Source organism: Ovis canadensis, chromosome 9, assembly GCF_042477335.2.
Source record: "Ovis canadensis isolate MfBH-ARS-UI-01 breed Bighorn chromosome 9, ARS-UI_OviCan_v2, whole genome shotgun sequence".
In the NCBI taxonomy this organism is placed as follows: domain Eukaryota; kingdom Metazoa; phylum Chordata; class Mammalia; order Artiodactyla; family Bovidae; genus Ovis; species Ovis canadensis.
The window spans coordinates 30420219-30434286 of record NC_091253.1 but is presented as its reverse complement, the minus strand read 5'-3'; the positions used below and the strand labels follow the sequence as shown (position 1 = coordinate 30434286).

The 14068-nt window shown below is 45.8% G+C and overlaps 1 protein-coding gene across 1 annotated transcript in view; it reads right to left on the bottom strand.

Moving 5' to 3' along the window:
• The window catches only part of ZFAT (zinc finger and AT-hook domain containing), a 165792-nt gene that overhangs the window by 40338 nt on the left and 111386 nt on the right, over window positions 1-14068 (bottom strand). The gene's annotated exons all lie outside the window — the stretch shown is intronic.

Here is a 14068-nt window from a genome sequence, read left to right as displayed (position 1 = left end):
AAAATTAAAACTCTGGATGAAATGTTTCTTAAAATGACATTAAATGTAACAACTTTAAGAGACATTATATGGAGGGGGGTGGTGGTGAGGGGATAGGGAAGCCACAGCGTGAGAGACTGTATTTATAACATGTAACCCAAAAAGTGATCCCCACCCCAGATACATGAAGGATTCCTGAAAACAAACAAGAAAGCAAAACCACTCAATAGAAAAAAATGGGGAAATATTTGAGCTGTATTAAAAAAAAAAAGGAAAGAGAAATAAATCTAAATGGCCAGAAAAATTTATGGAAAAGGGCCCAATTCCATTAACCATTATGAAAATGAAAATAAAGCCACACGGAGAGGCCAGCGCAGGCCCAGCAGGCTGGCCATCCTGCATGTTCCCCTGTCCCTGCCCCAACATGGAGCAGCAGAGAATCCAGGCTAGGCACCCCTGCTGCTGGCATAAACAGGCACAACCACTGTGGAAAGTGGTTGGGCTTCGCCTTGTAAAGCTGAAGATGTACCCACGGCCCTGCCAAGTGCTCGCCAGGGGCGTCCACCCTGGAGGTTCTCGTGGACGGGCACACCAGGACACGTGCACAGACAGTGCACAGCAGCAGAGCTGGTGACGATGACACAATAGAAAGAGCCCCACCGTCCCCCTACAACTGAGGGGATGAACTGAGCGGATGAACATTCCTGCGAGGGCTGCGCAGCACACGCTATTTCACACTGGGGAGTATGAACCGGGACTTCCCTGGTGGTCTAGTGGCTAAGCGCCGAGCCCCCAATGCAGGAAGCCTGGGTGTGATTCCTGGTCAGATACTGCGTGCCACAGCTAAGACCCCAGTGCAGCCAAATAAAAAAATAATGTTTAAAAGAAGAAAAAAATGACAGAACCATCAGTTTAAAAAGAAAAAAATGGATGGAGGAGGATGACATGCAGTCTCATCAGCATACCATTTGATAAAAAAGCCCAGTTCATAACAAAGAATAAAATAAATTCCACATATAAATCCATATATCTAGATATAGATATATATCTAGATGTGGATTTACGTGTGTGTGTGTGCTCACTTACTCGTGTCCCACTCTGCGACCCCATGGACTGTAGCCCACCCGGTTCCTCTGTCCATGGATTCTCCAGGCAAGAATATCGGAGTGAGTTGCTATGCCTTCCTCCAGGGGATCCTCTCAACCCAGGGATCGAACCCTGGTGTCCCACATTGCAGGTGCATTCTTTGCCGTCTGAGCCACCAGGGAAGCCCTTATATATATATAAATCCATATATATGTAAATCCATAAATAGATACATATCCAGATCTAGATATATGGATAATATAAAGTTCAAAAGAATACAATGTTGCTAAATTAGTCTGCGTAGGGATGTATACGCCAACGGTAGAACCACTAAGAAAACCAGAAAGTAATTTTCAGGTTAACAGTCACACCTCGGGTAGAGAAGGGGGTGGGCCCATGAAGGAGGTCTGAGGACAGGCAACGGTCCATCTCCGGGCAGTGGGACATGCGTGTTCACATCACAATTATTCATCCCCCCCACATGCTCGTGTGTACATCTGACATTCTGGATGTACATTCTATCTCACAACAACAGAAGTAAAAAGAAATGGGTGATCAAATGGAATGATATATGACCAAAAAAACTCTCTTCACAAGGGTTTTGATGATTACACATAACTTAGATAAAATGCCTTGAATGGCATAGCACCCAGTGAGCGGCATTATTAATATTAATAACAGCACAGCAGCAATGGCATTTATCCCCTGACATATAAAGCAATTTTTACCTTTATTTTCTTTCACCAGTGTCATGGAAATTATGCTGACACTAGACCGAGGTTCTTACACATCCGCCCTTCAGCATGTCTGAAAACGTTCGAAAAGAAGACCGCAGTTGGGAGCTCTCTCTAAAAGCCTTGGTGACAGGCCCGGAGGAAATATGAACTATCACAGTGGCATCACCAAGCCTGACTCAAGCTACACGGTGGAGAGATGTCCTGGATTATGCGAGTGCTGCCCTGGGGCTTGGACTGTAGGACACCTCTAAGATTTACAGCCGTAAATCTGCAGCAAAGAAACCCGGCAGGAAGATGAGATTTTTCTTTCATGAATGTCTGAGGGGGATACCAATTTTCTAAAATGCAAGCTAGCACCAAGTCAGGCTGAGGAGCATGAAGCTGGGCTGGGCTGGGGGCCCTCAGCCACTCGTGCGTGGACCGCAAGGCCCATGCAGACAAGCCCCGCGTTAGCAACAATCTCAACCGGGGCATGGATTAAACAGGTGATTTCTGCAGCTTTCCCTATTATGATGTATTTTTAGTTTTGCAAATGACTTTCTGTTTTCAGTTACAGAACCAGAAAGATAGTGCTGTTTTCATAGGAGTATCTCCAGCCTGGAAAGTTCTGGTAAAACAAGCTGCTCATTTTGCTTCCCCAGCCTCGCTATCCCCACACCACCATGGGGACCTTTCACTGCACAGCCCCCCATCTGCATAGCCCATGGAGCTCCCCGCCACCTCCAAAACTGCGGGTCAGATGGTAGGCAACATTGCCACACTGAAGTCCCCCATGCCTACATTTCCACTGGTTTCCAAGGAACACACCAGAAAAAGGTTGCACACATTCCCTTTGACAGGAATCTCCACTGAGACACCTCCTGAAAGAAACATAACGATGAAGCGGGGCTTACTGTGCCTGCCGTGAAAAAACACCAAGCTTCTAGACATTAAATCTGCACTTTGCTGAGAACAGCTCCTGCCGGGCCACGTGGGGCCTCCTGACTCATGCCATGTCTGGCTCACAGCCAGGGGTCACAGTGCTGGGTGAATCTAGAGCCCCCGGGACCTTGGGAGCATGCTTGGTTACACGCGCTTTTTCTCACTTTCACCTCACTGCCCCTCACTGCTACGAGGGAAGGAAGTACTGAGGGTTCAAAGCCACGCAGGGAACTGAGGGCAGGGTGAAGAACAGGCAGGGCCCAGCAAGGACGAGCCACTGAACTCCGTGCCCTTGTGGCTACAAGCCTTGCTAGGAGCCCAGAAGCCCGCCTCCACCTCGATGGCTTCCGTGATTAGCCTTTGTCACTGCAGTTCTATAGAATCGATTCGTTTACTCATTTGCTCACTCTACAGATGATAATTAAGTGTTGCCTCCATGCTGAGTCTAGAACAAAAACTAGAACACAGTGCCTCACAGATGAAACATTCTAACATAAACAAGGAACCACACCATCTGCCAGGTACTGTAAGGCTTGGAGAACCGCACTCTGAAAGGAACACTCAGGGACAGCCTCTGGTGGACTGACAAAGTTTATTATCCAGCTGCGCAGTTTCATGGTCTCAGGGAACAGAGCATAAAGCAGACTTGCACGTAGCCTTTCTTGATAAACATCAAAGCATTTAAGCATAAAATACAGTTCCCACCGCCCAAGACATAACATAGCCTTGGCGAAACACTAAAGGGAGTCTTATCATGAAACAACAGTCCTTGCTCCAAGAAACAGGTGGTCAAAAGGAAGTCTTTGAACGCCTCAAGGCCGGGCCTATTGACCCTTCGTCATCCGTTCCCAGCCTCAGGCACTGAATGAATGCTCATAACGCTCCGTTATGCTCGTTCCAGCTCCCAACCTTCGTCATGAGTGGAGCAAATACATTTTCAGTATTTGCTCAAAGCCTTCCAGCTCCTCCATAGGTACCATCAGACATCATGGAAAAAATTAAAAGCCTGGACTTTGGCAGATGCTCAGGGTGAGGTCCTGAGCTAGGAGACTGTAATGCTTCACAGATTTTCAGAGCACGTCCTCACAGCCTGCTCCCTTTCAGCAGAGCCACGTGCAGGCCCCTCACCCTGCAGCAAGAGAAACACACACTGGCCAGGTCAATCGCCAAAGAGTACGTCTGCACCAGTCTGGGGAGTGAGCCACTCAGAAAGAAAAACACGCATGTGGTGATGCCGAGAAGGGACAGTCCTAGAGAGTATTTGTATCCAGAATCCTGGCTCTCTCGCCTCCTCCTCAGCCTGAGTTCAGAGACAGATGTGAACTACACAGCTGCAGAACCAAGCGCAGGGACTGGTACACTAACCCCCAACCCAACACACACACAAAGAGCCTAAGGATGCACAGACGGCCACAGGGGACAGACAAGGAAAAAAGGGGCACAGAGGCAGAGGCAAAGAGATACACTCCAGAAAGGAAAGGACCTGCATCCCAAGGAGGGCTGGGGACAAGTGGACATCCATGGACTCACATTCCTGACGGTCAACCCTTAAAGAGTTTTGTGCCAGAAATTCTGACAGTTCAGAGGTTGGGCTTCCCGGGTGGCACTAGTGGTAAAGAACCCACCTGCCAATGCAGGAGACATAAGAGATGTGGGTTCAATCCTTGGGTCGGGAAGATCCCCGGAGGAGGGCACAGCAACCCACTCCATTATTCTTGCCTGGAGAATGCCGTGGACAGAGGACTGCAGCCTGGTGGGACACAGTCTATAGCACTGCAAAGAGTTAGACATGACTGAAGCTACTTGGCACGCATGCACGGCAGTGGTTAAGACTCTGTGCTTCTACTGCAGGAGGGTTCAATCCCTGGTGGGGGAACTAGATCCCAGATGCTACATGGTGTAGCCAAAAAAGTTTTTTCATTAAAAAAAAAAAAGAGGTTTGTGCCAAAGCCTTTGAAGGGATGCTGCCGATGTGAATGAGAGCACCACCCCCTTCTCCTTGTCCCACCTGCCACACCATGCCCTGCAGCCTGAGCCCTCAGTCAAAGCTGCCCATCTATGCAGAAGAGAAGAGAACTGTGATTTTTTTTCGGGGGGGGGGGGGCAGGGGGCTTGTCTTTTGAGGATTGTAAACCTGAGAGCACAAGGCTGGGACTTCATTCCTGGGCCAACCACAACAGGGAAACAAAACCAAGCCCGGGACCAAGGATCCAGGGAGAAGCCAGGTTTCACACAATTCACCAAGCACAAAGCCACCTCTGCCGTAAAATCTGCCCTGAGACAAATTAAACAATTTAAAAGAATAAATGTTTTAAAGCCATGGGGTACCACAAGCTCCAAAATGGCTTTACATTGAGGCAATTATCTCATCACGATAAATAACAGTAAATCAATCCATACTAATTGCTTTCCATGAAAGAGCTTAGAAGACTCTTCAGCGTTCTCCAATTATTGATTTTTTTGGTAATCACTTATGCTGTCAAAATGCAATATTTCCCGAGAATGTATTGCATACTGTTAGACAGACAGGATTTTAATTTAACATAAAACAATCCAATTTCCCTTTTTTATCCCCCCCAAAGTGTTTTAAAAAATCTAAAATACAAGGAAGCTGAAGATAGTGCAACAGGTTTTGAGCAGAGATGTTTCAGTTCAAAATAAATAAATGGCCCCCTCTGACCCTCTGCTCCCCACCATGACCCTTCCTCCTCCACAAACACACACACACACTTAAAGGAAAAAAGGGAAACAATCTCAGATTCTTCACTTTTGTGGAAATTAAGAACTAAAAAGCAAAATAAAAACTACTAACGACAATCCTCCACTTGACTTCTTACTCTCTTTGTACCACAGTTCAGTAATTTCCACTGAACTTGGGAAATGCTAGGGCTGCTACGTTTACATTCAGTCAGCATTTTACATAAAGATTTTGTTGGAGTTTTGATGGATAAACATCCAACTGCAGGCTTACACAATCAAAGCAGTGAGGGGTAAAGAGGTCAAGGGGGTCAAAATGTCCCTCCACTTGGCTTGAGAGTAAAGAAAGTGGAGGGTGGGGGACGAGGGTAGCTCTGTCTACGAAGATACAGCTCAACATCCCAGCTCCACTATTCACCAACTGTTATTTCTGAGTATATTACTTAACAGGACTCTGGGCCTGTTTCCTCATCTGTAAAACGGGAAGATTAATACCTACATCATAGCATCTTTGAAGGCAAAATAAGGTAAATACTGACACACCTGTTGTAATGCCCAGCAGATGGCTATTATAAAAGGGATCAGTCCATCTGTCTTTTTTTTCTGATACAAGATACTTGAACATTCAACACTGTGGTGAAAGCTTTTTTTTTTTTTTGTATTTATTTATTTGGCGCACCATGCCTTAGTTGCAGCGTGCGGAATCTAGTTTTCCCACCAGGGACCGAACCCAGGCCACCTGCATTAGGAGCTCAGAGTGTTAGCCACTGGGCCACCACTTCCCTGTGGCCGAAGTTTCTGGTGGAAGCACGAAACCACCTCCTGGGTAACAGATGTTGTAGCAGAAATAAAGCCATGATGCTTGCTACAAGCAACACCAGGTGATTCAGCATGCTGGGGGATACTGAGGATCTCAGACTGAGGATTAACTTGAATTGTTTACGAATGCGTGGTTCTCAACACTCTGCTTCTTTGAGATCATTTCTGTACTTACACTTCCTTGTTTACTAAGTTTAGACTGGAAGCTGAGAGTGATTTAGTTACACAACCACATCCTGGCTGACTTTGTCCAAATAGCCCCTCTGCGCAGTTCAGCATCTAAGCCCCTTACCCATTCCATGAGCTCAGCTGTCTGGCATCTTCTATATAGTATACTTGACTCAGCTTCCCATGGACACACTGTGAACGAACACCTCTGGGACCAAGTTCATTGTCAGAAATACAACAAGGGATTACACGAATTCCCTTTGATTTGTGAACATCGGTCAACCATAACTTTTCAGTTGCTATAGGTTTCAACAGCTATAGATTTTATATGATAACATAATACTCTATTAACTCAATTATAACATAGCTTCTTAAAAAATGACAGAATTGGAATAGTTAGCTGCTCTTTGGGGTTCCCACAGAGCTTAGCGCATAACTGTCTCACAGCAGATAATGTACTTGCTTTTTACACAAAGATGGTTCTCCCCAGACCCACGAGCCTGGCATCAGACACGAGCCTGGCTTCACCCCAACACCGCCTGCCCTGGCACACACTGGGTGTACAGAAAAGGCAGCAAGGACTCCTGGGCTGACACGGGACAGGAGAGAGGAAGCCCACCACCACCCTCATCAAAGCATGGAGCCTTCAGCAGGTACATTGCATGCTCTCCTGAGGCTGGGCAGGGATGGGAAAGAGCTGCCCAGGGAGCAGAAAGCCACAGAGACACAGGACCATCCCAGCAACCACGCACCAACCAAGGGCCACGCTCACAATCACACCTTCGAAAGGACAGCATCAGGCCTGCTATCCTCTGTGCAGTCCCCACTGCAATGGGGATCAGGCTCTACTGTAACATCAAGCATCCAAGTAAATATTATGAGATGTGCAAAGAAGAAAATGTAACTCAATTCAGGGAAAAAAGTCAACAGAAACTGAGGCACAGATTACTCAGATGTTGAAATTACTAGACAGAAATATTTAAATAAAGATGATAAAAATGTTCAAGACTCTAATGGAAAACATGTGTGAACAAATGATATGTACGTTTTAGCAGAGGAAAAAGAACGAAATGTAAATGCTATAAATCAAAGAAACCTGGAAATGAATAATTCATTTGAACATCTAAACAGCAGAACTGACATATCAGAGAAAGAATAAGTAAACTTAAAGATTAATACAAATCACATAACTGAAGCACAAAGAGAAGAATTAGAGAGAGAAAGAAAGAAATCATCTGAATGCTGTGAGATATCAAACAGTTCAATACAGGAGGTATTACAGTCCTACAGGGAAAAAAAGAGAAGGCAAATGAGGCAGAAGCAGTATTTAAAGAGATCACGGCTGAGAATGGCCAAAACCTCACACATGATATCAACCAACAGATTTAAAACATCAGGAAAGTAAACACTAGGAAACCACACCTAAGGTTAATGACGTTAATACAATGAAAAAACAAAGAGGAAAAAAAATCTTAAATATTTAAGGCAGAGGGAGGAAAACCATTATATATAAGAGGAAATGATAAGGCTCAAAAATAATAAAAGACAAAATGTAATGGAACAATACCTTTAGAGTGATGTCCGCCTAGAAATCTAGTCATCAACACAGTCCTCTAGAAATGAAGACAAAGAATTTCCAAACAGACACAAGCTAAAATAATTAAACTCCAGCAAACCAGCATATAACAAATGCTAAAAGAAGTTCTCCAAATTGAAGGAGAATTTATCACATGGAAGCTAGGCTTGCAGGAAAAGATAAAGAACACCAGAAAGGCTAAGTAAGTAAACGAAAAAGAAATGTTAAGATTATTTTTCATATGTATTTTTAAGTGCTCTTTAAAGAAAAAAATACTACTACACTGAGGAGTTTAGAACACAAAGGGAAATGATATATGTGACAATAAGAACCCAAAGGGTAGGAGGGGAGTAATATGAATTATGATTCATAGTTTTTCCATTGTTTATGAAATAGCATATCTGCAGTTAGTTTTAGAATACATAGTGTAGAATGTGTTAGAATATGCATAGTGTAATGTCTACAGTAGCGACTAAAAAAGAAAAAAAACAACAAAAACTAAATTTTAAAAAAAGGTATATCTAAAAAGTAAACAAATCCTAGCTGAGGAATATGCCGTAAAATACCTCATCAGTACTCCAAAGGCTTCCCTGTAGCTCAACCGGTAAAGAATCCGCCTGCCATGCAGGAGACCCCAGTTCGATTCCTGCGTCGGGAAGATCTATTGGAGAAGGGATAGGCTACCCACTCCAGTATTCTTGGGCTTCCCTTGTGGCTCAGCTGGTAAAGAATCTGCCTGCAATGCAGGAGACCTGGGTTCGATCTCTGAGTTGGGAAGATCCCCTGGAAAAGGTAAAGGCTACCCATCCCAATATTCTGGCCTGGAGAATTCCGTGGACTGTATAGTCCATGGGGTCGCAAAGAGTCAGACACGACTGACTACTATTCACTAGTACTCCTCAAAACTGCCAAGGCCATCAAAAAACTGGGGAAAGTCTGAGACACTGTCCCGTCCAAAAGCAGCCTAGACATCGTGACTAAACGCAATACAGCATCGTAATAGGCTCCTGGAACAGAAAAAGGACATCAGGTAGAATGTAGGGAAATCTGAATAAAATATGGACTTTAGCTAATAGTGACATGCAGCTCATGCAGCAAATGTACTATATAAACGCCAGATGCTGATAACAGGAGAGACGGGGGTATGTGGGGTATGGAAACTCTCCATATTACTGTAACAATTTTTCTGTAGTTCTACATCTGTCCTAAAAAGCGTACCTGAAAAAGAAAATTTCTACTCTCAGAGGAAAAAGTCAACAGACGAGACAAAATGGAAACCTGGAAAACACCTAATTCGCCCGAAAGAAGCCAGAAGAGAAGATGAGAGGATCGAAGAACCGACATGAGGGAGAACGTCGACATTCACTGCCCGCTGAGGCGCGTGTCGCGCGTCAAAACTTACATTGAATGCAAACGGACTGAGTACTGCCACCAAAGAGCAGTGAGAGTCAGAGGGGCTGTGCAGAGGCACGCAGACACACACACACGGGCACTAACAAGATCAGCTCTATGCCATGCACAGGAGTGCTCTTCGTATGCACACCCAGACAGGACCTTTACCTCACAGTTCGAAACCCAGCACAGTGGCTGGCAGCTTGGACTTGTGGAGTGCATGCGTCAGAAGCACACAGACTGCAGTGGAGTCGAGGATGCTGGGCTGGCCTCCAGGCTTACTGAAAGAGAACTAGCCTGATGGGAACGGTGCCCGAGGCCAGAGCTGCTCCACCCCCGATCTTGTTACTACACAGCAAGTCTGAGGTCCTCCTAGCACCTCCTCCCTCAGGCTGGCCTGCACAGGGCTAATGGTCCAAGTCTGCCCCAAGCTCTGGGGACACTTTCCTTTTAATCTGCTCCCTCAAATCAACCCCTCCTTCTTAAAGCAGCCCTTGAAATAACGGTATCATTGTTCGTTCACAATTTCCAAGCAAGGAGACAATGGCCCAAAAAGGCGAAGGATCAGAATCCCAGAAGGTAACCTAGTTAGTAAGCAGTGGCATCCAGATTTTGACCCTCGTCTGCCTAACTCCAAGGCCATAAACAACAACAAAAGTAAAATAGCACCAACGTCTTAAAAGTACATACAAGGAAAACCTAACACCCGGAAAATACTTAGAATGAGTGATTTGCAAACACAAGTTGAAACTATGATCAGACTAAAATTATTTTAAAATGTTTTTAAATTAAATAAAGTTACTCTTTACTATTACAGTGCAGGGAGACTGGCATGGTATCCACCAGCCCTACGACTGAGGACATTTCTATCAGCAGAGTCACGGGTTCATCTGAGCGTAACGGAGAAAACTCCACAAGTGAGTCTGCCTGTTGATCACGCTGCTTCCAGCACAGCGTGTGGCTTGTTTACGTGTAAGAAGCAGAGAGCTTCCGGGACGCGAGAACAAGCCTGTGTCTGTTCAGAGACTCCCCGCTCAGCACTGGTTCCTCTCATCCGAGCATCTTCCCTGGCATCTCTTTAAGGTTAGGTGTCAGCTCCACCTTAGGGAATGCACTTTATTTACAGCTTCAAGAAGCATATACAACACCTTCACTGTGAATCCTCAGTGGTCTGGCAGGCTTCGCCCGGTGTTTCACAGTCCATGGAATTTAGGGTGACATGGAAAAGCAGAGACATTACTTTGCCAACAAAGGTCCGTCTAGTCAAGGCTAGGGTTTTTCCAGTAGTCATGTATGGTTGTGAGGGTCGGACTATAAAGAAAGCTGAGTGCCGAAGAATTGATGCTTTTAAACTGTGGTGTTGGAGAAGACTCTTGAGAGTCCCTTGGACAGCAAGGAGATCCAACCAGTCCATCCTAAAGGAAATCAGCCCTGAATATTCACTGGAAGGATTGTTGCTGAAGCTGAAACTCCAATATTTTAGCCACCTGATGTGAAAGCTGACTCACTGGAAAAGACCCTGATGCTGGGAAAGATTGAAGGCAGGAGGAGAAGGGGATGACAGAGGATGAGATGATTGGATGGCATCACCAACTCAATGGGCATGAGTCTGAGTAAACTCCAGGAGTTGGTGATGGACAGGGAGGCCTGGCGTGCTCTAGTCCAGAGGGTCACAAAGAGTTGGACACGACTGAGTGATTGAGCTGAACTGGAAAAATGCTTTTGGGATGACGACCACTACAGGGCTACTTACAACAGCAGGAACTGGGAATGACCAAACTGTGCAGTTATGAGGGGAATGGTTAATTAAAACTATGAGTCTCATCCTTACGCAGCCATTAAAAGCAGTTAATGAATGAATTTTCATGTAATGAGAAAAGGCCTATGAAATGACAATTTAAAAAAAAAAAAAAAAGGCAGTACTGGACCGGTGGTACAGCAGTTAGGAATCCACCTGCCAATAAAGGGAACACGAGTTCGATCTCTGATGCTCCATTAAGATTCCATATCCTGCAGGGCAACTAAGCCCACGTGCCACAACTACGCAGCCTGAGATACAGAGCCTGTCTCCACAACAAGAGAAGCTACCCCAACGAGAAGCTCGCATACCACAACTAGAGAAAGCTCACGAAGAACCAACACAGCCAAAAATAAAAAAAAAGTTTTTTAATTAAAAAGGCAAGGCAATATGTACAATGCCTAAAGCATGTAGGTGCCCCAGTCTAGCCTTTAGCTGTTGAGATTACTCAAACTTAGGAGTGGGGTATTCTTAGCAAACCATCTGGCTACTTGTCTAAGCCACATTCTCCAATAGAGCTCTATCACTGATAAAGCCGACATGCTAATCCCCATCAAAAAAATAAAGTACTCATTTACGGTGTGACCTCAATCGTGTCTAAAAATATCACCAAAGATCTTTCCAGGGAAAAGGATAAGAAAGCATTTTCCAAATCTTATTTAGTGAACACATTTTAATTTCATTCTTAAAAAATACATAAATTATATCATGTAATTTTAAAAGGTGATACAGGAGTCTGCCCTTATTACCGTGTTTCCTATTACAAATTATATATTGAAAATCACACATCCAGGTCTAGAGAAGCAAACTGTTTCCAGGCAAACTTGTTTCCTCTAGCAAGCGCACTGCAACAGATGAGCAATGCTGCCCCAAGACTGGAAGTCTCATCTTGGGATGGGAAAACACTGAGGCTTGACTTCTTCATCATGCTTACTGAGGGTAGGAAAAGGGAAAACGGGAGATGCATGCTATGTTTATTGGCATGGATGAAAATTTTCTACCACAGAGTAGATGTGAGAGGAAGGAAAAAGAGGAGGGGAATTCAGGGGCAGAATAACACCCTCCCTGAAGATGACTGCTTACAAGGCAGGAGACCCGGGTTCCATCCCTGGGTTGGGAAGATCCTCTGGAGAAGGGAATGGCTACCCACTCCAGTCTGCTTGCCTGAAGAATGTCATGGACAGAGAAGCCTGGCAAGCTATGGTCCATGGGGTGCCAAAGAGTCGGACACGACCGAGTGACTAAGCACAAAGATGACCATGTCCTAATCTCTGGAACCTTATGTATAAGGCAAAAAGGAATTAAGACCCAGGTAGAACTAAGGTTGCTGATCCTCTGGCTTTAAGATAATACTGTCCTGGGTTATCTAAGTGCATGCACTGTAGTCACTAGGGTCCAAACGAGCTGGAAGAGGCAGGCAGAAGAGAATCAGAGGAGGAGAAGGATGAGGATGGCCACTGGCTTTGCAGACAGACAAAGGGGCCCATGCTGGAATTCTGAACCACGGAGACCCTAAGACAATGAACTTGTGCTGTTTAAGTCACGAAGGTGGAGGTAATTTGTAACAACGTAATGGAAAACTAACGGACCAAGAGGAAAGGAAAAGGACAATTACTATTGGGATGAGGGCAGCTGGCAGGCGTCAGCTTCATTTTGCCTCGCTGGCCCCAGGCAATTGAGAAGCATGACTTACACACGTGTTTACAAGAAGAGCACCAAGACCTGAAGGAAGGGAGGAGCCCAGGACTGACTCACTGGTTCTCACTCAAGACTGAACCTCATCCCCAGCAGGGGCACCACTCAGCCGGGGGTTACACCTACATCCACAGGGAGCCCACGGGAAACTGGCCAAGACTTGGGGTCCAGCTTAGTGGGGCTCCCCAAGCCCCCCAGTGCAGCTGTGGATGGAGACCACACATACCTCAATTAAACCATTCCCAAATGCACTTCTTCTGCATACAAACTAGAGATGTAAAACTGAGGAACAAATCCACAAGGATTTCAGGGCAGAGAACCTTTCAGCTATGTCTGGTTAGGAAGGGAAGATGCTCCACACTGAGACCTAGAACAGATTAGAAGTCTAGCTCCGACCCTGGAACAGCAAGGACAGAAATCAGCCTCCCCGGGTCTGCATCTCTCATCTGTGAAGTCAAAGTCTCCCTGGCGTGCATCCTCCAATCCTGTCACTGCACCAGTCTAGGGAATCCAGAGTCCCTCCTCAAAGAAACACGTCTATGAGCTGCGGAATGGACATAAAGCCCTGAACTTTCACTACGTACAATGTACGCAAACACAGAACATCCCGATTGAGACGTTTCGCACTCCCGCTGGGTGACACGTGGATCCCACCTAAGAAACCCATGTTCAGTACAGACGCTAAAGCAGCTACAGAATCGACAGGCATGGCAGCCTCAGATGCCCCAACTGGCCCCTCTCTGCCAACAGCGAAGGGCTGAGATCTGGTGAGGGACACCCAGGCCTGGGACCCTGAGGCCAAGTCCCAGTTCTGGCTCTCTCACCTCCTGGACAGTTAAACCACCAGAGCCCTCATCCCACCCCAAGCCATCTGGCTTCTTAACAACAAGAGGAGGGATCATGGGCTTCCTGTGAGTTCACCCCAAGGCTGTTCTGAGCATCAGATGAGCTTGTTGACAGGGAGTGTCACCTCAGAAAGGGTGATGACACAGGCTGGCTGAGATTCTAACAGTGACTGAAGTCTGTGGATCTGGGCGTCAAGTCAAGATGCATGGGGGTCACTTGTCTGAGATGCAGGCTGTTCAGATGTCAAATCTGGGCAATGACATCTACTGTGTGGAATCAGAGTGAAGTGGGTGAAGTTCCTGGCACGATGCGGGCACACAGGAGATGCTCAATAAATGCAACCTCCAAGTGTGG